Source organism: Vicugna pacos, chromosome 11 (genome assembly GCF_048564905.1).
Source record: "Vicugna pacos chromosome 11, VicPac4, whole genome shotgun sequence".
In the NCBI taxonomy this organism is placed as follows: Eukaryota; Metazoa; Chordata; class Mammalia; order Artiodactyla; family Camelidae; genus Vicugna; species Vicugna pacos.
The window spans coordinates 21,711,181-21,736,162 of record NC_132997.1 but is presented as its reverse complement, the minus strand read 5'-3'; the positions used below and the strand labels follow the sequence as shown (position 1 = coordinate 21,736,162).

The window sequence follows — 24,982 nt, the reverse complement described above, 5'->3', positions numbered from 1 at the left end:
TGCCTCATGCCTTCTAAGCACCATGTTGCTTCTGCTGCATGTAGTTGATGCAGTTACAAAAGCTTTTCCAGTTTTAGGGAGAGGAGTATAGACTGAGAGAGACCACAGGAGAGGATATGGGAAGAGTGGGGAGAATGCCATAGGATGAGCTCAGACGCACTCAAATGTTAACATTTAATAGAGAAGCCAGTACACGGGCCTTGAGAGATAGTGGCCAGGGAGGTAGAGAAAACAGAGGGCAGCATCAGGAAGATGCCTGGAAAGTGTTCTTGGAGAGATTAAGAAATTGAGTAAGATAAAGGCGTAAGTATTTTTGGTACAATGCTGGCTACCAGTTTCTGTTGCTTTGGTGGGGGTGGAAGTCAAATTAGACTTGTCAGATGAGAGTGGGCTGGGTCCGGAGTGAGGGGCTCGAGGTAGCAGGTATAGGTAATTCCAGCCAGTCGTCTTCTCTAACTGAGATATAGCTGATTTACAATATTGTGTTAGTTTCAGGTGTACAGCACAGCGATTTGGTATTTTTGCAGGTTGTACTCCATTATAGGTTATGACAAGAAATTGGGTATAACTCCCTGTGCTCTACAGTAAATCCCTGTTGCTTATCTATTTTATTTATAGTATCTTGTATCTGTTACCCCCATGCCCCTAATTTGTCCCCCCCCACTATGTGGTAAGCATACATTTGTTTTCTATGTCTGTGAGTCTGTTTCTGTTTTATATACACTCATTTGTATTATTTTTTAGATTCCTCATCTGACTGATATCATACAGTATTTGTGTTTCTCTTTTCTCAATGTCCGACTTATTTCACTATGCATAAATTATTCTCTAGGCTTATCCACATTGTTGCAAGTGCAATATTTCATTCTTTCTTATGGCTGAGTAATATTCTATTGTGTGTGTGTGTGTGTATACACCACATCTTCTTTGTCCAGTCATCTGACAATGGACATTTAGGCTGTTTCCATGTCTTGGCTGTTGTAAATAGTGTGGCTGTGAACATTGGGATGCATGTTACCTTTTAGAATTAGAGTTTCTGTTTTTTTCTGGTTATAAACTCAGGAGTGGAATTTCTGGATCATATAGTGAGTGGTTCTATTTTTAGTTTTTTAAGGAATCTCCATGCTGTTTTTCATTGTGGCTGCACCAGTTTACATTCCCACCTACAGTGTATGAGGGTTCCCTTTTCTCCACATTTTCATCAATATTTATTTGTAGACTTTTTGATGATCTAGCTGGTAGTTTTGATGTAAAGGAAACTAGGAAATGGGACAGTAGCTGGGAGTAGGGAGGGATGTGGGCTCCGGGAGATTTTTCATAAAATTAAGTGCATCTGCTAAAACAGGGTCTCCCTCCATGGGAAGGAGTCGGCCCCAGATGGACCTAAACTCAAGGGACGAGCTCTTTGCAGGGTGAAGGCAAGTAAGGGGGAAAGGGTGACAGAGTGGTCAGGACGTCCTCTCGGGCAGTGACGACTGAGCAGATGCATGAATGAAGTGACAATGGGTGAGTGGGTCATTCAGGTATTTGGGGAAGAGTGTTCTGATGCAGAAGCTCCGAGGTGGGGGAGTCAGGGTGCTGGAGGAGGAGGAGGCCGGCAGGGGAGCCTGGAGTGGGCGGGGCAGGAGGTGCAGGGCAGCAGGGGTGATCCTCAGTCAGGGCTTTACTCTGAGGGGGTTGGCGAGCCCTGGAGGGTGGGAGTGGCCTTGGACGTTGGTGTGGGTACTGGTAGTATCACTGGGGCGGGTCCCTGCGGGGGGTGGAGGAAGCTCAGGAGGCAGGATTCAAGGTCACAGGTGAGTTATCTCCCTGAGTGTCTGTGACAAGGATGAGAGGAATCGAGGTGGAAACGAGGGCAGTGAGTCAGGGGGTGAAGGGTTAGTGAAGGGGAGAGGAGGACAAGAAGGCTGTGGATGGCAGGGGGTCTCGCCAGTGGCAAGAGTTTCAAGGGAGCTGATCAGTTTGAAGGAGTCAAACTATTTGAAAGTGCGGGTGGGGATCAGAGATCACCACTGACTTCTGGTCGCTGAGATAGGTGGGGTTTGACATAAAACATCTCCACTGAGAGGTCTGTAAGAGGAAGGCCCCAGGGCAGCTGGGCTGTTGTTAATGCGAGGAGGTGGACTTCCCTTCAGAGAGGCTAAGGCAGGAGTTCTCAATCCAGGGCCATTTTGCCACACAGGAGACGTTTGGCATTGTCTGGAGACACATCAGGCTGTTAAAACCAGAGGAGTTGTGGCGGGGCTGCGGGCATCCTGGGAGTCTGGGTCGGGGTGCAGCGCACTGGACCGCCCCCAGCACAGGTGGCCCGGCCCAGGGGAGCTGTGGCTGAGGAGCTCCCGATGTATGGGTGTTTGCTCCTCAGGGAACTGAAGCTCTGGGGGTTGCAAGCCCCCTCTTCCACTCTGTTCCCTAGCCACTTTTGTTAATTTTTGACTCGATATACAAATATACATTTTTTTGCTCCCAAATACGAACACACACACACACACACACATACACACACACACACACCCCCCAGGCAAGATCCTGTCTCCCCTATTTTCTGTCATATACAATGTTGAGTTTCAGGAAAGAACTCACTAGTTCTCTGGCTGTTTTCTGGCCTGCTGTAAGATGTATGACGTGGGTGCACTGTCATTATAATTAATCACTTGAGGATTGAGGGATGTGATTTCCTAGGTGTTTGGGTCCAGTCAGGTTTGCAAGCAAACTTAAGTTCTGTAGGGAAAAAAATCTTTTATTTCTCCTTAGAAAAGTCCTGGGAGACCAACAAGTGTTCTCTAGTGACCTGCAGGAGTGGAGAGAACAGCTCCTTTGCCCTGCTCTGACGTTTTACATGTCCCAGGTAGACTTGGAGTTTAGTTTCGTTTTACAAACAAAAATAGGAGGAGGCATGAAAATTGCATGGCTCCTAGACTGCGCAGGACTGAGCACTTAACATGTTTGAAATTTCAACGTTGTGACTGATGCACAGACCTGGGCCTGGCTCTGTGCAGCCCCCAGCTAAGAGGGCTTTTCAGATTTTTTAAGTTGTTAAAAAGAAAACAAAGCAAAATAAAGCCAAAGAAGAATGTGCAACAGAGACCTTACATGGCCTGTAAAACCTAAAATATTTACGATTTGACCCTGTACAGAGAAAGTTTGCAGGTCATTTCCACTTCCGACCATGGTGCGAATGAATCTTCATCAGAGAATCGTAACATTGTATTCATTTAGAAATCCTAAAAATATGTTTTCATATTTCTTATGTGCAAGTGGCCGAATTTGCAGGATGTGTGCTGGCTGTCAGAGAGGTTGTTTTAGTAAGGGAGGCAGACATTAAATTAATAATTGCACAAATAATTAACTAAAATAATTACACAAAGAAGCTTTGAAGGATGCCATAAGAGTGTGGAAGGGGTCACTGGAAGCTTTTCTGGATGAGTGACTTTAAGTCTGAGGACTGACTCTGTTGGTGGGAGGGTGGGCAGGAGCAGGGCCGGGGCTGAGTGACCCGCGGGCGGCCCTGGACGGGACCGGGGAGACGTTGTAGTTCTCCTACGGTTAGTGCAGACACCTGCTGACTAACTTCCCAAAGGATGATGAGTCAGAATGAGTAGCTTCAGAAATGGATGAGGGACTAGACTTGCAGCTCTCAGCTCTGGCTGAGGTTGGAATCAGTTGGTGCCCAGTCAGGTACTGATGCCTGAGTCCCCGTCCCCTTCATTCTGCTCTCAGGTGATCTGAGGGACAGCCAGGACCGGGACCGAGAACCGTGGGACAGGTGGGCCCCGGTCCTCAGCCAGTGTCCTCCTCTCCTTGTGCCTCTCTTTTCTTATCTCTTTTAGGGAAATAATAAAAGCCTGCTGTGTAGACCTACCCTAGAGTTATGTTTCTGAGGTGCATAGAAGAAAATTTTGCGTTTCTACCATTTTCCTCTTCTGGGTGAATTTTCCTTCTGGCCAGCCCTCTCCCCTACTCAGAGGCTGGTGCCTACCTCCCTGTTTCCTTATTCCTCCCCCTCCCCATTGCCACATCCCAGACTGAATGTTAGCCACTGACATTTCTTAGCCCAAATGGTGGCTACTGACTTCTTCCTCAGAGAGCCAGGGGCAGGGATAACACAGAGCAGAAGGGGGGTTTCCAAAGAAATCCAGAAGGTCGGGTGCTTCTGCAGGTACAAGAAGAGGTAGGACTCATAACGGGACCCATCCTTTTCGGGAGTAGGAGTTGTTTTGGAGGATGTGGGTGTGAACCAGAGCTCCCCTGTCCAGTGTGGTGTCCCAGGCCTGACTGCAGAGCTCTCTCTGCGCAAGTCCGTAGCCTTGGCAACAGTGTTCCACAGGCTGTGTTGCTGGCCTCTCCTCGGGGGAGTTCTGAGCCAGGGGACCTGCCAGTGCTCCCGCCTAATGACCGTGTCTCACCCGCAGGGCGAACTCTGTTGGAGAAGCTGTTCAGCCAGCAGGAGAACGGGCCTCCAGAAGAAGCAGAGCAGCTTTGCTCGCGGATCATTGCCGTGGGTCTCCTCCTTCCTTTCAGTGGCTGCTTCGGGGAACCGTGGGGGCAGAGTGCCCAGTCCAGCTCAGCTCCATTTGATGTAAGTAGGAGACTCCACAGAACTCACTGGCTCGGAGGCAGACTGCAGTCAGAATAGCAGCTGTGCTGTGTGTCGGCCCCAATCAGCCTAAAATTTAAAAACCCGTATGTGACGCAGGCCCTCCTCCTCTCTGCCACTCAGCTTGTTTGTTTCCTTTTTCACTAGGGTATTCGTCAGTATATTTGCCAAACGTCCTTTTCTTAACAGATGGCCACTCTTGACACTTTGCTAGCCCGATGGCTTTGAAGTGGTTCTGAGCCAGTATTTCTGACTTTGCTGGTCATAGACGTGCCCTCAGAAGCATCTCGACAGGGCAAGAGCTGTGTTCCCCGTAGACGGTGGGTTTCCCAGGGCCCGGAATGCGATCTCAGTGTGTTCATAGCTCGTCTGTGTACTGACTGGTGACATGAAGCAGCGCTGTCTGCTTTCTCCCCCGGCTCCCATTCACCAGGAGCGTTAATACTGCCAAACAACAGTCCCAAAGCCATTTCATAATTCATAATGAACAGCTGGATTATCATTCTCAGGCCAGAGTATTGCTAACCTTTCTCAGGTGTGTGGTATGTGTGTGACCTTGGGGGTTGTGATGAGTGTGCCTCTAAACCCACGTGGGTAAGAATTCTCACCTAGGGCGTTCTCGCGAGGAAACTGGAGGCCTGCGTGGCTCACTCGCTGGCGCCCGGTGTCTGGGCGGCGGAGCGCTGGCTCTCACCCGCGCGGGTTAGTTCCGGTTACTCAGGGCTTCTGACCCGCGGCTCCTCTCCGTGGACCCGCTGTTGAACGAGACGGGCGATGATGCGCGCTTTGGAAGACAATGGGAATGAGCCCTGGCTGGGATCAGGAAGTGACAGGAAATAATAAAATGTCTGTGTGTGCCTGCTTTTCTAATTCCTCTGCTTTACCCGTCGTAACTGTGGTCTCCTTTCGGTATTAGGGACGTAAGTCACATAAGATATTGTGAGATCTTTTTGATACTTCCCGTGTGAAAGAAGGGTCCTCGGGACGTGCTGTGGCTTGTGAAGCTTTCTTCTTAAGACTGATCGAGTGGCCTGTCTGTTCATTTATGACGTGGCAGCTAATCACTGCTCGGTAGATCTTTTTCTTCTATGAGAAGAATTAACAATGAATTTTTTTTCTCCCTTTTCCTTTTTGAGAGGTGTGTGTTATTAGAGAGAGAGAACCCGTGGAATGTGGTGGGCTGAAAGCTTTATGGAGCTGTATTCTAGGAGATGTATCAGTTTGCATCTAGGAAGTAAAATAAATATGGTACAAAGGCAAACACTAGGCGTGTCTAACAGTTGCTTTTTGGGGGCGGGGGTTTAGATAATTTGGTTTATTTATTTATTTACTTTTGGAGGAGGTACTGGGGATTGAACCCAGGACCCTGTGCATGCTAAGCATGTGCTCTACCATTTGAACTATGCCCTCCCCATAACAACTGCTTTTTGATTAAAACTGTTCCCAAGTTGACTGCATTTTCCTCCCTTAGAGCTCAAACAGTCTTGGGGGAGAGTATAGTTCAAGTGGTGGAGCACATGCTTAGCATGCATGAGGTCCTGGGTTCGATCCCCAGTACCTCCTTTAAAAAGAAATAAATAAACCTAATTCCTGCCCCCCCTTAAAAAAAGAACAGAAATAGTCTTATCAGTCAGTAAATGTGGACTTGGAATAAGCTGCAAAGAATAGAATAATCCTATTCCTCCATTTTAAAAATCGCTGAATCAATAAACAGTCTGTTTCTTGCCCTCCACCTCACTCCATTCTTGTGTTAGACTAGTGACCCCTCCCACTTGTCATTTTGGAAGGCGGCTGGGTGTGGCATAGACAGTGAAAAGCAAAATACATACAGTCCCTTATGCTGGTGTGAAGAGATTTCCTCAGAACGGGGAGTTTCTTTCCCCAACTTTGTGACTGCATTTTCTCCTTACTGTATTTGTTGGCTCTGTTCTTCCTCTCTAGCAAATCCAAACCTAGTCCAACCTAATCCAAAACAAATATGAAATTAAAGGTGCTCTAGTAACAGATGTTATTCCACACACTTAAATAGCGTTTCAGCACAGAAGTGTGTATTTACGGTTCGCATCGTCAAGAATTTTCTCCAAAGCCAAGCAGAGGTAACAGCACAGGGAGTTATGTGAACTGAGGTGTTAGTGGGGCTGTGGGGAGGACGGCTCTTTTCTGTAGGGAGAGAAGTTTCTGGTAATTAGCCCCTCTGCTGGTTTCCAGAAAATTGCTGCTGGGAGGACTTCTAACCAACAGTTCTCTCGAAGACAGTGGCCCTTTGAGACAGAACATCCTGTGGGAAGAAGCTCACAACCGGCTCTCTCCCCGCCCCAGCTTTGCTCCCTTCCCTGAGAACAAACCTCCCCCTCCCCTCCCCGCTTCATCTCTGTCTACACTCCTAATAAAAGCACTAGAGTTTTGATCTGGAGACCTTACTCATGCGGTTTAGCCAACTTCAGTCAACCCTTTTGATTTAGGTCCATGGAATTGTATACATTTTTAGGGCCTAAGATTGTGCTTTAGAAATGCTATAGAAAAGATGAAAGGATTTCACATTTTCTCTCACATTTTGACTTGGTTAAAATCTCAAGAATACTGAAAGGCAAAGAGCTTTGAGTGATAATGTTAATTCACTCACAGATGTTTACTGAATTCATTCAACATGCCAGGCAGTGTTGCAGGCTCCAGAGATACATTAATGAGCAAGAGAAATATGATTTCCGTTCTTCTGAAATTTATATCCTCTTCCCAGTGGGGTGAGACAGATCAAAAACAGAAACAAAAACAAATGAAACATACGTAATGAATTTCCATCAGATTCTAATAAGCACTATGAAGGAAATAAATTCAAGTACTGTGATCAGTGAATGGGGGGGCAGTGAATGTGGAGTGAAGCAAGTCTCACATGTAATGTGAGGAGCCATGAGTTCAGGTTAGAGGGAAGGTCATTCCAGGAAGCCCCGGGGCAGGTGCACAGGGCCCAGGGAGCACAGGCAGGCCTGACCTAAGCAGAGCACAGCCTGCAGGCCTGTGTAGCTGCTGTTTTGGGAGATGAGGACAGAAAGAAAGGCCTCAGGAGCCAGAACACTTGGGGTCTTGAAAGCTAAGGAAGGAAAATGGATTTTTTTTTCAAGTGGGAGCTTTTGGAATGTTTTGTGCAGGGTAAGAACATATTTGTTCCATACTGCACATGGATCTCGTGGCCTGGTCTCTGGGCAGCACTGTGTAGGAGCAGAAGCAGAAGCCGGAACACCAGAGGGACTGATGGCAGGAGTGGAGTGAGATGCAGTGGTGGTGGAGGTGACAGAGGGTCAGTGGGTGTGGGATGGATTCTGGAGGCAGAGCTGCTGGTTCTTCTGGTGGGTCTCGAATGGGGGCAACGGAAAAAGGAAATCAAAGATGGCTCCTTGGTTCTGATTTTAAGTGGCTGGGTGGATGGTAGTGCCATTTACTGAGGTAGAGAAGACAAGTCAGTTTTAGGAGGAAAATATTATAAGGGCAGAAGTACATGGTGCTCTATATTTTCTTGAATAAAATTCTGTTTATTGAGAAAACTAATACCTAGCATATGACCTGACACACATTAGCTTTTGCTTTTTGCTGAGTGGAATGTTCACTTTATTAACTGATCAAAATTAGGGCCATGACACTTAAAATTATTTCAGCCATCAAAAGGGCTGATAGCCCTTTTTGTAGCCCTGCTTTCAGAGATGAGAAAGATTGTGTTCCTCTAATGGCCGAGTAGCATTGCCCATTATCCTCACACTTGCCTTTTGCTTTGTTGGTTTGTTTTTGTTTTATGTTTCAAACAAAATTCTAAGCTAGAGCAGTTCTGAAGATAGCCGGGGAAAACATATGAATAGTGCTCGTGCTTGCAGCCTGGTAGGTTGTACCGCTGGGTTGTGGATCATGGTATTTTTTGTGGTCTGGGGAAAGATTTTTTTCCTTTTGGAACCTGGTCTAGTCATCTCTCTCAAGTGTGGGGAAAAATCTCTCCTGAAATATTTACTGTGATTTCTAAATCTTTAGAAATAGCAAAACATTCACTATTATGACACATCAAGTAATTTGAAGTTTCAGGCCATTGGCTTGCAACCTGTGGACGAGGTATTACCAGTCCTCAGCCTACTGTGGACCTCGGACCCCGGCTCATTGCCTGTTAGGTGTGGATGGAGGTCATTTTGCAAGAATTAGTGTGTGGTCCCTTAAGATACTTTTTCTTAGAATGCCTTTATTCGTTTTGAGATCCCTTTTTCTGGGTCATATTCATCAGCAGCTGTTTTCAGCAAACCACTAAATTATCTTATATAATTGTTGATTATCCATTAGTGAGCTCTTCTAGGATTTCTTCAATCATTAACTATGTCAGATTTCACTTCAACTCTTTACTCACAAAAAATAAAGCAAGTTTACTTGTAACTTAAGGGGAAAAAGAATATGAAAACGAATATATGCATGTTCATATATGACTGAAGCATTATGCTGTATAACAGAAATTGACATATTGTGAACTGACTATACTTCAATAAAAATATATTTAAAAAATTTAAAAGAGCAAGTTTATTTGGCCCAAGCATTTTGGCAGGACTATATGGTTATATCCACTTAATCATATAGAACCTACCTTAAATGTCTTTTTAGTAGAGTATTTCTGGATGCTGGGCTATTTTGGGTTTGGCAGATGTGCCGATTTTGCTGTATATGTAGTGGTCTGCATGCTGCCCACATGGGCAGGAACTCCTTGGTGTGTATGTAAATGAGCGTAGGTTTGGATGAGTGTTTGGATTAGTGAGGCTAAAATTAAAGAGGAGGAAGACATAAAAATTCAGGCCAAAAAGAATAAAAGAAACATGATCTCGAACCTGTTGAAAGATGTCATTAATCAATAACAAGAGCAGGAAATGAATAGAATGCACTCTACTCACTGTCCTCGACAGTGAGAGTGGAGATTTGATTGACCAACGGAAATGATCATTTGTATTTGTATTCATTTTTTTTTCAGAGCAGGAAGAATACTCAGATGCTATTTAGTCAAACCTACACAATTATTTTCCTGAGAAGCAATAAAAGCTATGATGTGTCTTTCAGCTCTAAGAGCATGTGTGTGTGCAGGGCTCTATTTTTACATTTGAAACATTATGTACAGTATTAACTCTCAGAAGTTGTTTTATTTGTGGTGTTAAAATTATACTTAATTTTCAGATCAGCTTTTAAAATCATTTTAGCTGAAATACTTCTTTTTTCTGCAGACTTACCTCTAATGTCAACTTAGAGTTCAGTAGCAAAATAGATTTCATTTTCTGAAATTCATTTAGTAGCCATGTTTTCTATCCATTCCTTTACCTAGGTAATCACTGCATAAATCCATTATAAGCCGGGTAACAAAAGAAGATTGAAGCTGTAATCCTTTCTCAGTTTTACTTATATAGGTTTTTTTTTTTTTAATTTGAAAGACTTAAAAGATCTAAAGTACCCCATTGACCTGGGTGAAGGGCAGGGAGGCTGGAAGTCATGCAGCAGCCCTGCTCCTCGCCCCGCCCCCCACTGTCAGTGTCCCCCCCCATGTGCTGTCCTGGCTCTTGTTTAGCTGGTTTTGACTTCTGGTATTTTAAGTTTACAGATGCAGTCATCAACATTACTGCCACCTTCTGGCTGTCATGGTGAGGATTTAGGTACCACCTTCCCTGCCCCTCCCCATTCCTCCCAGCATAGTTAATATTGTTTTTCTGGTTTCCCTTTAGTAATTTGCTTTGAAACTTAAATAGTAAGCTTTCTGATTTGCCGCTGTTGTTCCATCAACTTCACATCCTATCTCCTGCCACCTCGCCTGTTGTTAGTGCCTCTACAGTCCCCTCCATCTAGTCCAAGCTTGGACTGTTCCGGCTCCCAGTAGGTTCACTTTTATCCTTAGGGTATATTTTTAGGGTTAATGTTTTATTGATACATTTATAGAAAAAGTTGAAGAAGATATGGATACTGTAAATATTGCCCTGCAGAGGCAGGACTGTGTTCTGATTTCATTTCCTTCTCAACATCACAGTGCCCAGACCACTCAAACTAGGATGTTCATGGGGTCAAGTTCAAATGGATCCTGTTATCTGAATAAACAATCACTCAAAAGTATCCTATATTTAATTTAATTTTCATTTGGTTTATCCCTTTCTGACACAGGGAGCCCACATCCAGCACAACAAAGTTTTTGATTGCCTTCCCTTCCCTTCTGTTCCCTTTCTTTCTTTTCTTTCCTTTTAGGAGAAAAAACATATAATTTTCCTTTCTTTTTTTTCTCTCTGTATTCTAAATATCTTACTGATTGACACTGACTTACATAAGACATATAAACAAATTATTGGAATTTAGTAGTTGAAGTCGACTCTGTAGTCAGACTGTTCTGGATTTGAGCCCTGGATTTTCCACTTATTGTGCAAACTTAGGTAAATGGCTTAATTTCTCAAAGTTTGTTTCTTCTGTAGAATGAGGAGTAATATAGTGGTTTCTGAGTAAGAAGAGCATGAATACAAGTAAAACACTTTGCACAGTATGGGGTATATGATAAGTGTTCAGTGTATGTAAACTGTCACTCCACCCAGGTCATAACCATGTTATGGGTCCCAGTGGAGATATGCACAGTAGGGGGACAAACGGGAAGGGAAAGGGTAACTGAGTCTTCTTGGTAGCTCAGGGGATAACACTTGGGCAAGACCTTGAGAGACACCTAGGAGTTCTTTGCAGGAATTGGCTATAAAAAGAGAAGTATGTATACCAGGCATGGAGATGCAGGTGACCATAGTTTATAAGAATTTCTAGATTGTAAATTGGGAGACTGACAAGTGGAAAGGAGGCCAGACATGTAAACAAGGACATTGATGTCATACTATGTGCTTTAAATAATTTTGAGTAGTTAAGCCATAAATAGATTGGCATTTATTTAAAAAAATTATTCTGGTGGCAGAATGGTGAGTGGATTGAAGAAATTCAAAATGAGTGTCTGGGTGGTCAGTAAAAGTGCCTACACTGAAATGGAGGCAGTGGAGATGGGCAGAGAGATTTGAGGAATATTTAGGATTTAGAATTGCCAGCACTTGACATCTGATTAGATGTGGAGAAGCAAAGGAGTCGATGATTTCCTTGGTTTCAGATTCACATGTCTGGATGGATGGTGATACTCTAGTAAGCATCAGAATACGGAAGCAAGAGCAGGTTTCACGCAAGATGATCACTTTCTTCTGGACTTCTGGAATTTGTGATCCTTTGGGACATCATGGTAGCAGTTGATCGAGGGCAAAGGAACAGGAACTACCAGTATAGGCCATGGGTTATAAGCTAAAAATACAAGCATATAAATCTAGTAAATTAGGATAAAGTGGCGAGTAGTAAATTGGGATTAAAGTTCTTAAGGACAGTGAAGAGTGGGTGGAGTGAGCATGGAGAGAGAATGGATTCATAGGTGGCTGTGGCCAGAGGATATTGTGTTTAAGATCTGAGAGGTGGAGCTGGGCTCCTGATTCCAAAGTCCAGTCTACAGAGTGATTAGAACTGAGGAGCTCAGGGTGTTGGCTGAGATTGGTGTCCCCCAGGATTGTGGGGGAGGTGCTGGGAAGCAGGCACTGGACCATGTGATAGAGCGAGAGGAAGGCTGTGCTGATGAGGCCGTCAGGGTCCGCATGGGGGAGGGGAGACGATGGCACCGCTGGGGGAGATGAGCTTCAGAGGTGGAGAGGATTCTGCACAGGGTGGGCTTGGACTGTCCTCTAGGTGATTCTTGGGGGCCAGATTGTGAGGCCACGTTATATGAGAGGAATCAGGAAAATCTCCTGTCCGATCAGCCATCAGTTGCTTGGCTTATCACATCAGCCTTTCCAGTTATCATCTTGGGTCTGTCGATTACCAGTCTCCAGTCCAGTCTCCTTACTCTAGCCCTGTGGTCCTCAGTTCAGGGCCGTGTTGCCATTCAGGGTATATCTGGCAATGCCTGAAGACAATTTTGGTTGCCACAATGGGGGGAGGGTACAGCTGGCATCTAATGGGCGGAGGCCAGGGATGCTGCCAAGCATTTTACAGGACCTCTGCTCCAAAAAAGACTTAGTGAGTGCCAAGTGTCAGCAGTTGACAAATCCTGCACATTCGATGTATCATTTTCCTACATAAAGCCTTTTAGTGTTTTTTTCTGTCCTACAGAAGTCCAAATTCCTTGAACTTCCATCATCTGCTTCCTGCCTTCAACACTTCCATTCTTTTTGAGCTCATGACCCACTTTTCTTTCTGTTCCTCCAAACCCCAACCTTCACCCCTGCTGAAGACCTCAGTTCTCCCAGCTGTCCGTGCTCTGTCCCACCCTGGAGCTCTGTGCACACTGCTGCTGCTGATCCTGAACTGTGATTTCCCAGCTAAGCTCTACTCTCTCCTAGAGTGCTGTTCAGAGTTAGATGTCATTCCTCTCAGACACCTTCCTTCCTTGACCATCAGTTCTGCATTTTCTCTCTCAGAGGACCTAACACATGTATCATAATAGGCAGCACGCCCTATATGTCCCCATGCAAATTAAATGTTATGTGGAGGTGTGCTGTGTCCCTGTGTTTACCATGGAAACACGGGTCTGTGATGAACACAGGCGTCCGAGTCTCCCCAGAGCGTTTTGGAGCACTCTTGTCCTAAACTGTGGATTCCAATCCCATCTTTTAGGAGGTTAGGACATTTATTCAAGGTCACACAGGTTAAAATTTTTCATGTATAATAACAGTACCTACCTCTGGGGGTTATCTTGAAGATTAAATGGGATGGATTGATAAAGCATTTAGCACAACACCTGGCATGTAATAAGTGCCCAGTGAATACTAGTGATGACTGTTTAGATCTTTCCCGTTTCTATCATAGAACCCAGCACAGCCATTCAGTAAATACGCCTTGGTTTCATGAGGAGGAGGGCTGGAAGGAAAGCCAGGGTGACTGAGGAAAGGAAGACCTGGAGAATCTATTAAGTGAGTTGTTTTGAACGGTCAGGAGTTACCTGTATTTAATAATCTTATGAACACTTGGAGGGAAAGAAGGTGGAGGATGGGATGGAAAGTGGATTAGCTCGGGAATTACCTGGCTGGGGCACCGACTCTGTGGGATGTGTCCTTCCGGGCTTACTGCCATTCTTTCTTGATCTATTTGCTACTCTTGGTTTTACTGGTGTAATAAGCACATTCTTTCCCCAGCCCTCCCTCCCCACATCTTTCTGGATGGAGTGGAATGGACACAGAGACAGTAGGAAAAGCTGTGGGTCAGAAAACTGCCAGTTCTTGGAGGTGACTGCATCATGCCCACTTGGTGGTGTGTCCATGACCACGTCACAGCTCCGTGCTTTCCCTGGGAAAGGATTCCATGCAAATGTTGGCACATAACTTATTTTATCTGTAGTGTAGACCTAAACAAAGGAGGTAAGCTGAGGCAAGCTCAAATGACCAGAAATTGCATTTATTCAGGAATAGCAGAGGAATTGTAATTCAGGAATTCTATTGAGGGTTTGAGGTGGCCCTTTTTATGCTCAGGGAGTGAAAAGAGCAGGAGGCCCAGCCAGAGCCCAGGCAGTAGGTTCATTGGCTCAGGGATGGGGAGGGATTCTCGACAGACGTTCATTGGTCAGGAGAGAGGTTTCTATCTTCTGTAATTAAGGCAAATCAGCCTCTCAGTTCTTAGTTCTGTTTTTCTAGGGGTGTGTGACTGAGATTCTCCCTTCCCTGTCCTCCAGTCCCATTTTAGACTGAAATCCTTTCACAGTCCCTTTTGCTCTGTTGAGTATGAATGTCTGGCGTACTTTGCAGATAATATGGCATGAATGAATGAAAGCACCACTTTCTGTAAGGACCTCTGTTTTACACAGAATTCCAAAGGCAGAGCAACCGAAAGGGCCAGAGCTTGGTTTGCTGCACAGCATTGCTCTTCTCCCTCCAAGAATTCACCCCATGGAATATGTTTGATTTTCTTGGTTGGATAATTCCTATAGGATAAAATTATTGAAGGGAACAGTCAGTAAATATAAACAGGAAGAAATCTGCTTACTGTTCTTAGTTTTCTCCAAGGGGCATCTTTTTCATCCAATTTTATTTTTAGTTAAAAAATAGATTACTTCCTAAAGAATATAATAAGTGGATGTGTATCAAGAAGTTCGAACTTGGTTTCTTTCTTTGCTGGCTGTGCACGTGCATGGTTTTTAAATGGTTGTATTAGTAACCTTGCTTCACCACAGGGTTGATTGTACGGTGGGTCAGATTGCATCCCCCGTGTTTGTCGTCATACAGTTCAATGTGGAATAGAAGGATTTTAGTATACATTTTGAAAATTATTATTTCTTTGGGCTCCATCATTTTAAAGAGGACTCTGTCACATTCATTTCTAATCTTGCAATTGAATGGTTTATGGCTGGATCCTGTGGTAATTAGTATCCAAGCTTTTACAGGTATGGATTGAAGCACATATATTTTGAGATTATTTTATTTTTTCCACCTGGTATGCCATTTAGTAAATTTCTAACATGTGCTGCTTTTTGTGTATTTTATTTTAGAAGGCAAAACAGGTGATCCCTGCCCCCACATTATGCGCAATTCAAGTGTTTTGTTGCAAAAGTAGCAACAGTACTGATTGTTATCCCCGCACCACAGTGTGCTGAGCGGAGCGGGAATGCTGCCAGTGCTTTTATAGATTTCAGGATAATCCCCAACCATAAAGTTCACTGAAGTTTAAAAAATAAATTTTTAAAAACTCATTTGTAGCAGTCACACTTTTTAAGTTAATGACACACTTTCTTACTTGTGACTTGTCTTTCCTCATTGAAGAAGAGCATGATGTTTCAGACACCTGTTCTGGCTCTCACAGCTGGTGCTTTTTATCATCCACTTGGCTAACAGTGGGTCATACAGAATTCATTTTGAATTGCTATGATGGACTTTTATCAAAATGGGTGACCCAGCCCAACTTTTCCATCCTGATTTTCTTTTCTTCTCTTTCTCCTGAATATGCGCTGCATATTAATTAGCTCTGCTGATGTGACCTGCGTTTCTCAGGGCCTTCCTTCTCTCATGTCAAGAGCCAGGAGAAGTGTAGACCCATGGTGGTACCTTGGACTGAGAAGAGACCACCCAGCCAGGAGCTTCAGGATTTTTCCCCCAGATTTTTACTAGAGTTTGGAAATCTGAAACAAGATTCATTTCCTTTATATTATCTTTTTTGTTTAGATGAGGAGTTGGCAAAGTTTTTTAAAGTTGGCCGGATAGGAGATACTTTAGGCCTTAGTAAACGATTCACTGACTCTGTCACAAGTACTCAGCTCTGTGGTTGTAGTGTGAAATAAGCCATGGATGGTGTGTCATGAACGAGCATGGCTGTTATTTCCTAACAAAACTTCATTTACAGAAACAGGCAGCTGCCAGGATCTGGCCTGCAGGCTGCAGTTTGCTGGCCTGTGGTCTATACATAGGTAATACATGAGTTAAATTAATTAATTTATTTAATTTTACAATTTTATTTATTTATTATTGATACAGTCAATTACAATGTGTCAATCTCTGGTATACAGCACAATGTCCCAGTCTTGCATATACACATATATATTATATATTCATTTTCATATTTTTTCCATTAAAGGTCATTATAAGATATTCAGCATAGTTCCCTGTGCTATACCAAAGAAATATTTTTTAAATCTATTTTTATATATAGTGGCTAATATTTGTAAATCTCAAATTCCCAAATTTATCCCCTCCCATCCCCTTTTCTTGGTAACCAAAGAATTGTTTACTAAGTCTGAGAGTCTGTTTCTGTTTTGCAGATGAGTTCATAGTGTCCTTTTTTTAAAATTCCACACATGAATGATATGCAGTATTTTTCTTTTTCTTTCTGGCTTACTTCACTTAGAATGATGATCTCTAGGTCTATACATGTTGCTGCAAGTGGCATTATTTTATTCTTTTTTATGGCAGAGTAGTATTCCATTGTATCAATATACCACAACTTCTTTATATAGTCATCTGTTGATGGACATTTAGGTTGCTTCCTTGTCTTAGCTATTGTATACAGTGTGGCTATGAACATTGGGGTGCATGTATCTTTTTGCGTTAGAGTTCCCTCTGGATATATACCCAGAAGTGGGTTTGCTAGATCATATGGTAAGTCTATTTTTAGTTTTTTGAGGAATCTCCATACTGTTTTCCACAATGGTTGTGCCAGACTATGCTCCCACCAGCAGTGTTGGAGCACGAGGTAACCTTATTGGGTCAGTTTATATGACTTTTCTTCCTGTCTCTACCCATGCCTGGTCACCAGCCGGTCACATAATAGTTATTGAATTTTCCCATAAAAAATGCAGGTGCTCTTCCTGTGCTGTGTCACTGTCAAAGGGGCTCCTGGATGAGCAGAGGCAGTGGCACAGTATTTCACGGGGGTACAGGAGCTGCATTTTGAGTGGTCAGTGTGGCAGGAGCAGAGTGTCACAGTGGGAGGGGCGAGGCAGAGTCGGCATCCAAGGCAAAGGTTCTGGACGGCACATAACCATTTATGGAGGCTTCTGAAACCTGGGTCTAGGAATCGGAACTCAATCCTCAGAGCAGCAGGGAACCGCTGGAGGGCTGTAGGCAGAGGAGTGTGATGTGATCAGATCTGTGTTTTAGAGGCAGCATTCTGGGTGTTTGTGGAGTGTGGGCCGAGGGGTGTTCTGTGGGTATGACTTGGAGGCTGGAAGATTCTGAGATATTGTGGTAATCCAGGAGAAGGGGAGGAACTGCCCTTAACAATGTAAGTGGTGGTGGGGCTGAAAAAAGGGCAGTTCTGATGATATTGATAGATTAGTGGTTCTCCAACACAAGCGGGCATTGCAGTCACCTGGAGGGCCTGTTAACACACATTGCCGGGCCCCACCCCCAGAGTTTCTGAGTCAGGAGGTCTGAGGTGGGGCTGAAAAATTTGTGGTTCTAACAAGTTCCCAGGTGATGCCGATGCTGCTGGTCCAGGGACCACATTTTGAGAAACACTACCTTAGGAGGTCAAAATGACAAGCCCTGGGGATTTGACTGATCGTGTAAAGGTGAGTGAGACGGCAGAAACAAGGATATATGCCCAGATTTCTGGCTTGAACGATAGGGTAGAGGGGGATGTTGTTTACTGTGTAAAGTTGGGAGAAGTGTTAGTTCACACTTTAGGTCTTACTGAAACTGAGGATAATCTACTGAAAGAAATGTAAAAGTAATTGGTTATTTGTGTCTAGGGGTCAGGAGACAGCCTGGGGGAGAGAGATTGAGGAATCTTCATCGTGTAGCTGATATTTTAAGCTGTTACACACTGAAAAGTGCCTGTGGTGAGAATCAATAAGGGCCTGACATAAAGATGAACATTTACGCAGTGGGCAGGGAGGAGGTCATGAGGAGACAGATAAAGAGCAGTTAGAGAGGTAGGTCAGAGACGGTGATTTTAAAAAAGTCAGGTGGAATATTAAGTGATGTAAAATGTTGCCAAGAGGTCAGGTAAGAGTAAGACTGCAAAGTAGTCATTGCATTTGCCAAAAATTATTGTTAATAACCTTGCAGATACAGAGAGGAGTTGGAGTGTGTTGCAGTGGGCACTGTCCAGGTGTCCCAGGCCGAGGAGGTGGGAGGTGGGTCAGCGTGGGTGTGGGATGAGCTCCGGAGGTTTTGTGTCAGAGAGAAGAACTGAGTGGTTTATGAGTGGGGAAGGAGAACTATTTTTTTAAAAATCTTGGGAGTGTTTTGAGCCTGTGTAGATGCTGATGGCAAGGCTCTAATAGAGCAGGAAATGTTGCAGATTTAGGGGAGAAAGGAGAATGGGTAGTGTATGGTCCAGAGAAAGCCAAAAGGGGCAGGATGCACAGCAACCCCCATGGGGGTTTGCCAGGGATATAAATAGGAGCACCTGTGTTAAAAACAAACATGGAAAGGAGGATGCAGTGCTTTCTAGGTGGCTCGTGGAAGTGAGGGTGTGCTGATGGATTCAGTGTTCTCTACAAACTGGGAGATGCTGACTTCTGCATTGGGTGAGAAGAGGTCTGTGAGGCCGGGTGGTGTGGAAAATGTTTCATTTGGATACCACAGAACCAGGACTGCGGGCTGACTAGAGGAATGGAGGGGTGCCTGTGGAGGCAGAGGTGGGACGTGATGGGTTAATGCTGCCTCTGCCCCAGCACTAGGTGTGGTAGCAGCAAAACAGTGCGCTGATCTCAAGCTGATGTTTTACCCATGGGGATGGATACATCTGAAGGTTAGTGAGGGGGGAGTTGAGGATATTGGCTTGGGAGCGGAGTTGACACAAAAGTTAAGTGACTTACCTGTACACTCATGTCAATTTGTTTGTCCCCAAGCCATACTGCCTCCATTAGAGAAGGAAACACTTCTTCCACTTTCCCCATGTTCTTTTGGTTAATGGTCCAGAGCATTCAATGTAATTGGGTAATGAGTATTTCTTTAACAAATTAATCTTATTAATTCCGGGTCAGGTGAATGTGCTGTAAAGAATCTTGGGCTAATTTTAAAGATGTTTGAAAAGGATGTTGGGGATTCTTATCAGTAGATATTAGGGATTCAAAGATGGAAGACAGCCTAGGAAATGTGGAGCTTAGCCTGAGAAATCTGTATGAAAAATAAGGACCTGAAGATGTACTTTAAATACTGCCCTGAAATGAGAACTTTAAAAATGAGAATTTTTGCCACGATGCTCCATGTGAAGGCCCTGGCGTGACTGGCTCCCTCGGGGGCAGCTGCCTGGGAGGAGGGCAGTTCTGATTAGTGCTGAAGGGATGCACCTTGGGTGCAGATCAGAAATGCTTTGGAGCTTCCTGCTGTCTGTGAGTCTGGAGAGAGCCCACATTTAAGCCTGCAGGTAGGAGTGAGGTGCCTGCTTGTCGTCACCATCATGTTCTAAGGTCAGGCTTCTCAAGGTAGTTAGGCTGTATTGAAGGCCCTAGTGACTCCTTCAGGGGCACAAAAATAGGATATCCTTGAAAAAGAAACATCTCATGCAAAGCCAAAATATAACTGAGGTTGGGAATTGGCATTAGGGGAACTTTTTGGAGTCTGAAAATCACCCCATTTTGTAGTAAATATTGGTTGTATGTTGTCTATATATGTACTGAAGGTGGTTGGAGAAGAGGACTTCTGACAAGAGGAGATGGAGTTCTCAGGTCACAGGACGCAGAGGAGAAAGCCTTTATTTCTAGCATTCTGCTGCAAATGCAAATACAGCTGTAATAAGAGGTGATTTTCAGATTCAGAATAGATGGCAGCAGAAGCCAAGGCAAGGTTTGAGGAGAAATCGGGTGTTATGTACCTTAGAATGCTGATCTTGGCATAATACTCTGCAAACAGGGTGTGCAGGACACGGGTTCTGAGATCTGTGCACGATGTAGCAGAAGGTCTTTGCAGGGCCACGATTGGTCCATAAATCCCTCCCCTTCCCAGCTGTAAGTTACAAAACTCAAAGAGAGTTGTCTATGTATGCTGACTTTCAAAGTATGTGGGAAAGCATATACTGAGAAGATTAACATCTGGTTTGCTGTCTAATAAGAAAAAATTTACTGTCTCTATAGGATATATTGCCTTGATATTTAAGAACCCGTCCCAGATTTATCAGGCACCAATCTGTGTCAGTATTGTGCCAGTGCCGTTGACAAATACTATAGGCACACCCTTTAAAGTGATATCTTGACAAAGCAGGAGCTTCAGACTCACTTTGGACATAGCAGTGAAGACCTGTGGGTGGGTGATGCTCTCCCCAGTGTAAGCAGGAGAATGGGAGAGGGAGTGACTAGTCCCACGGCAAATGTAGCTTATGTGAATCCACATGGGTCTAATTTGGTTATGCCAGTCCAGTCAGTAGGAATGGAGGAGAGAGTCAAAAAACTGGAATTTATTTCTTGTTTCTTTATGCCAGGATATTCATACTGCAATGATCTGTGTCATTGAGGATCATGGTAATGTTACTGAGTCCAAACTCGTTCTGCTTGTCACATGATAGGCCAATAAATCAGGAGATGAGGTGTTGGAGCAAGGAATTGTGACTTTATTCAGAAACCCTGCAGACCAAGAGAATGGCAGACTAATGTCTTGGAGAACCATCCTAAAGTCAGAATTCAGGCTCCTTTTACTAAAAAGGGGAGAAGGTGTGGTTGGTTGTTACAAACTTCTTGGTGTAGGAATTCTTTTTTTTTTTTTTGTAGCTGCCCTCCTGGGTCAGGTCATGGTGCCCCTTTAAAACCTCTAACAAAACAAATGTTAGTTTCTATTGTGCAACTTGTCATCTTTATAGAAGTGCAAAAGTGTCAATATCCTTAAAGATCAGAGCCTTGACAATAGACTCTCCTGTATATTTCAGGCTAAAGGCAACATATTTTACAAAATGTGCAGAGCTAGCAAAACTAAGCCTAGAAAACAGGGCACAGAGTTAAAGCCAAAGAAACAGATCTAATATGGAGTCAGATTTGTTCTTTTCTGTTACAGCAACAAAACTAAATTGTTTCCACACTTAAGCACTTCTCTCTTTTGCAAAAATAAGTAAGTAAATACCTCAGCAGCTGTCATGGGGGAACGGAAATTGGTCTTGGGTCTCCATACTTGTCATCAGGGAAGCTTGTTTTCCCCTTTCAAAAAAATTTTTTTTTATTTTTGCAGTGCCTTGCCCAGAGTAGGTCTCAGTGATTATCTTTTCACAACAACATCATTAATGACAAAACCCATGAATACCAGCCAACGTCTTGTCAGTGCTTACTAAGGGCCAAGCACAGTGCTGAGTGTTTCACATGGATCACTTAACTTGATTCATTTTAATTTAAACAATTTATTTAATCCTACTTCCATTTTCTGATGTGAAAACTGAGACTCGGTGTAACTTGCTAAGTCATAAGTGGCAGAGATGGAATTCAAACCCAAGAAAGCTGACTCCACGTCTCGTGCCTTTTCTTCACCTTCCATTGCCCATCTACTGCTGAAGCCTGTTGATTCAAAGATGTTGTTGACTCTTGAACAATGCAGGGGGGCGCAGTGGAGAATCCTCCTATAGGTTATAGGCGTCCGTCCACCTGCACCCACAGTTCAATCTGTGGATTCTGTGCTACTGAAGTATTTATTAATGAAAAAAATTTGTGTATAAGTGGACCTGTGCAGTTCAAACCTGGGCTGTTCAAGGATCAAGGGTCTAGAAACTCTGGCCTTATTTTTTTTCCATTGTCATCACTCTGGTGCAAGTAAACTTTGTGCCTCTAGACAAATGTAATGTCTCCTTATTAGCCTCCATGGTTTCACTCTGGTCCCCTGACCCCAGCTCCTCTCACTTAGAGGAGTGATCACATCACACTTGCTGGAGATGCTTCACCTTCAGCTGAGGGCAACCCCAAAGCTCTTGTTCATGGTTCACAGGGCCCTTCCTTAGCCACCTCCTGGCTAGGTCTGTAGCTTCAGCCACTGCTCCTCTCTGCCACAGTGTTGTGCTATCCAGAGAGCTTCTAAAATTCTCATTTTGGGGCTCCACTTTTGGAATGTCTGGTGGGCTAGGTCTGAGGTTGGACTCTGGATTATAGGAATTTTTTATCAGCTAGGTTTGGGAAAGCCTCACTCTAGAAAATCTGTTCTGTGAATATTAGTTGCTGCCTAGATGTGCAAACTGCATTTTGCCTTTCTTCCTTTGACTCCAAGGGGGTCCTACCTTTGAATTCTCAAAGAGTTTTAGCTCAGCTAATGAAAGCTGCTGTGCTAGAACTCAGCGTAATGACAGAACATTTTCCCCAGACTGCTCATTAAGGCTTTGGTCCACTGTTTGTGTGTGATTGAGAAACTGCTCAGCTGAGAGAGAGAAAGAGAGAGAGGCAGTTGGTCTTCAGGCAGTTGATAGAATCTTCAGTAGAGCTAAGGCCACCTTTAATTTCTTACAGGGACTTTCTCTGTTTAATACTTTCATTATTCTTACTTGAAAAAAGTTGAGGTGTAAAATGCAGATATTCAAACCTAGAAATGTACTGAATAAATTCCTATCTTTAATAAAAAGTGTATCAAATATAATCTTACCCAGTATTCACTGTGGCCCCAGGCCTAATCCCTGGGATATTTCTTCCTTTTGCTTCTTTCTTTATATATTTATAAGCGTGTTCTTCTGAATTTCACTTTTGAAGCTAAGGGGTTATGGAATATTGAAGTTACAGAGTATTTAAGACTGAGAATAAAATAATTATGAGTTTATCAAACTTTCAAACAATCCGAGAGAAAAAATTTTCAACCTCTTTAATAATCTTGTCTACAGGGTATGTATTCTAGATTAAGCAGTTGTTATGGAATGCATATACAGACAGAGATAAAGTTATTTTTATAGGTTGATTTTTACAAATTTTTTATCTTTACCCTTATCACACATACCAAGTATTTCTGATTTGATTTGTAAGCGATTTAGTTGTACCACATAATTGTTGGTACAAACATTTTATGTGTATGCATAAAATAAGCAAGGTACTATTAATGTCAGATTATTCCATTTCTTTTTCTGCTAATGCCAAGCATTTCTGCTACATTTATTCTACTGCATTGTTCATTTTTGTTCCCCTATTTGTGCTGAAGAGAAATTAGGTAGCCATTTCTTCTTGGCATGTCTCTACGCTCAGCAAATATGGCCATTGAAGTACTAAATTTCAGTCAAAAATAGAACTCAGCTTCATTTTGAAAGTTTCTTTTTGTTCATGCACAGGGATCCAAGTATCGGATGTGTAGCTCTGCCCTTTTCTGGTCATTTCAAATTATGGAAAGAGAATTCCCAGAATGGGATTGCAATGATCTTTAACAATGTGGGGGTGAGGGCCTACCCTCCGATAGTCTAAAAGCTGCATATAATTTATAGTGAGCTCTTCGTATCTGCAGTTCAACCAACTGGTAGTACTGCAGTATTTACTGTTGAGAAAGTTTGCATGTACGTGGACCCATGCAGTTCAAACACATGTAGTTTAAGGGTCAGGTATAATTTCCAAGTTTACACAGTGACTGGAAGACATGTTAAAATTCAGCACCACAAGATATACTCACTGGAAAATTAATTGTAATAGTTTTGATTTTAAAAATTTAAAAATTTTGTTCATTTAGCAATTTTTTTTAAAATTGGAGAGAAATGGAAGCTGCTTTCTACATTGCCAGGAAAATAGTAACTGTAGTTTTCTTTCTCCAAGTACAGATGAAAACAAATATGGATACAGTTAAGGATATAATCATATTGGAGAAAATAATCCAATAATTTGACTGGTGATGTTGATGAAATTAAAGGTTTCTTGTACTCTTATGACCCAGTGCTTTCTCAGTTAAAGCTCTGGATAACTCCCTTCAGCTGAGTTTTAGGTTAAGCAAACACACCTTCGTTTTTAGATAAAACAATTTTCACTAAGTTGAATTTACTAAACGACTATGTCCTTTAGCTAAAGGATTAACTTTTATTGAAATATTATTTCACTTTTAAGGAGCTTATGTCAAGATGTAAAGGTCATGGACTCTTACAGATGTGATGGGCTACAAATGCAGATTTAAGGTCAGCCATCCATCAGACGTGGTCCGTGCGGTACTGACGGAAACTGGTTAATCTTTTCTGCACCCAGCATAATATGACCACTGATTAAACAAGACATCAGTTCATCCCATGTTCTCCTTAGTTACAAACAAGAAGCAGTGTCTTTAGGCATGAGGAAAGTTTTCACAAGTTAAGACCAAGCAAAACACAATTAAGGCACATCCTTCTCAGAACCTTGTTGGATTATGACTTTAATTAATATTATTGTGATGTTTAATAATAATTTGAAATTAAAGTCCATCTAAAGAGTACTGAGCTAGGTGATGAAAATTGATTTTGTTTCTAAACTCTTACTGTGTTACCTCACTGGTAAATGATGTCCAACTCCATGACCTCTAATGACCTCAAATAACAATAACATTTTTGAAGTCCTTACTTTGCTAAGGATTTTACATATGTCATTTGATCATTATAACACCTTATAACACCCCTGGGAGGTATTAATTATTAATATCTGTTTTAGAGGGAGACTGGATATTGTAACTAGTAGGAAATGGTTCCCATCTCAGTCTGTTGAACTCTGAAATGTCTGCTCTTAACCACCATCACTGTTATGCAGAGGTCTTTGAATGTGTTTTAGAATCGTTAGTCTATGAATACAAACATAATAGCGATTGACAAGTATGGTCAAAGGCAAATGCACAAGTTCTAACAGGAACCTTCCTTTGTTAATAACTTCAGAAAATAAGTAATATGTTGTAGAAACAAGACTGAGCTAATGAACTGTCTTCCCAGGGGACTGTACATGGATCATATGGATAAACTGGTACATTAGTATGAGTGCTTGGTCTTTAGAAATGGCTTGTGGAAGCCTCTGTGTTGTGC

The 24,982-nt window shown here is 43.1% G+C and overlaps 1 pseudogene; it reads left to right on the top strand.

The window, feature by feature from the left end:
* The window catches only part of LOC140699894 (formin-2-like), an 87,188-nt pseudogene that overhangs the window by 13,578 nt on the left and 48,628 nt on the right, over positions 1-24,982 (top strand).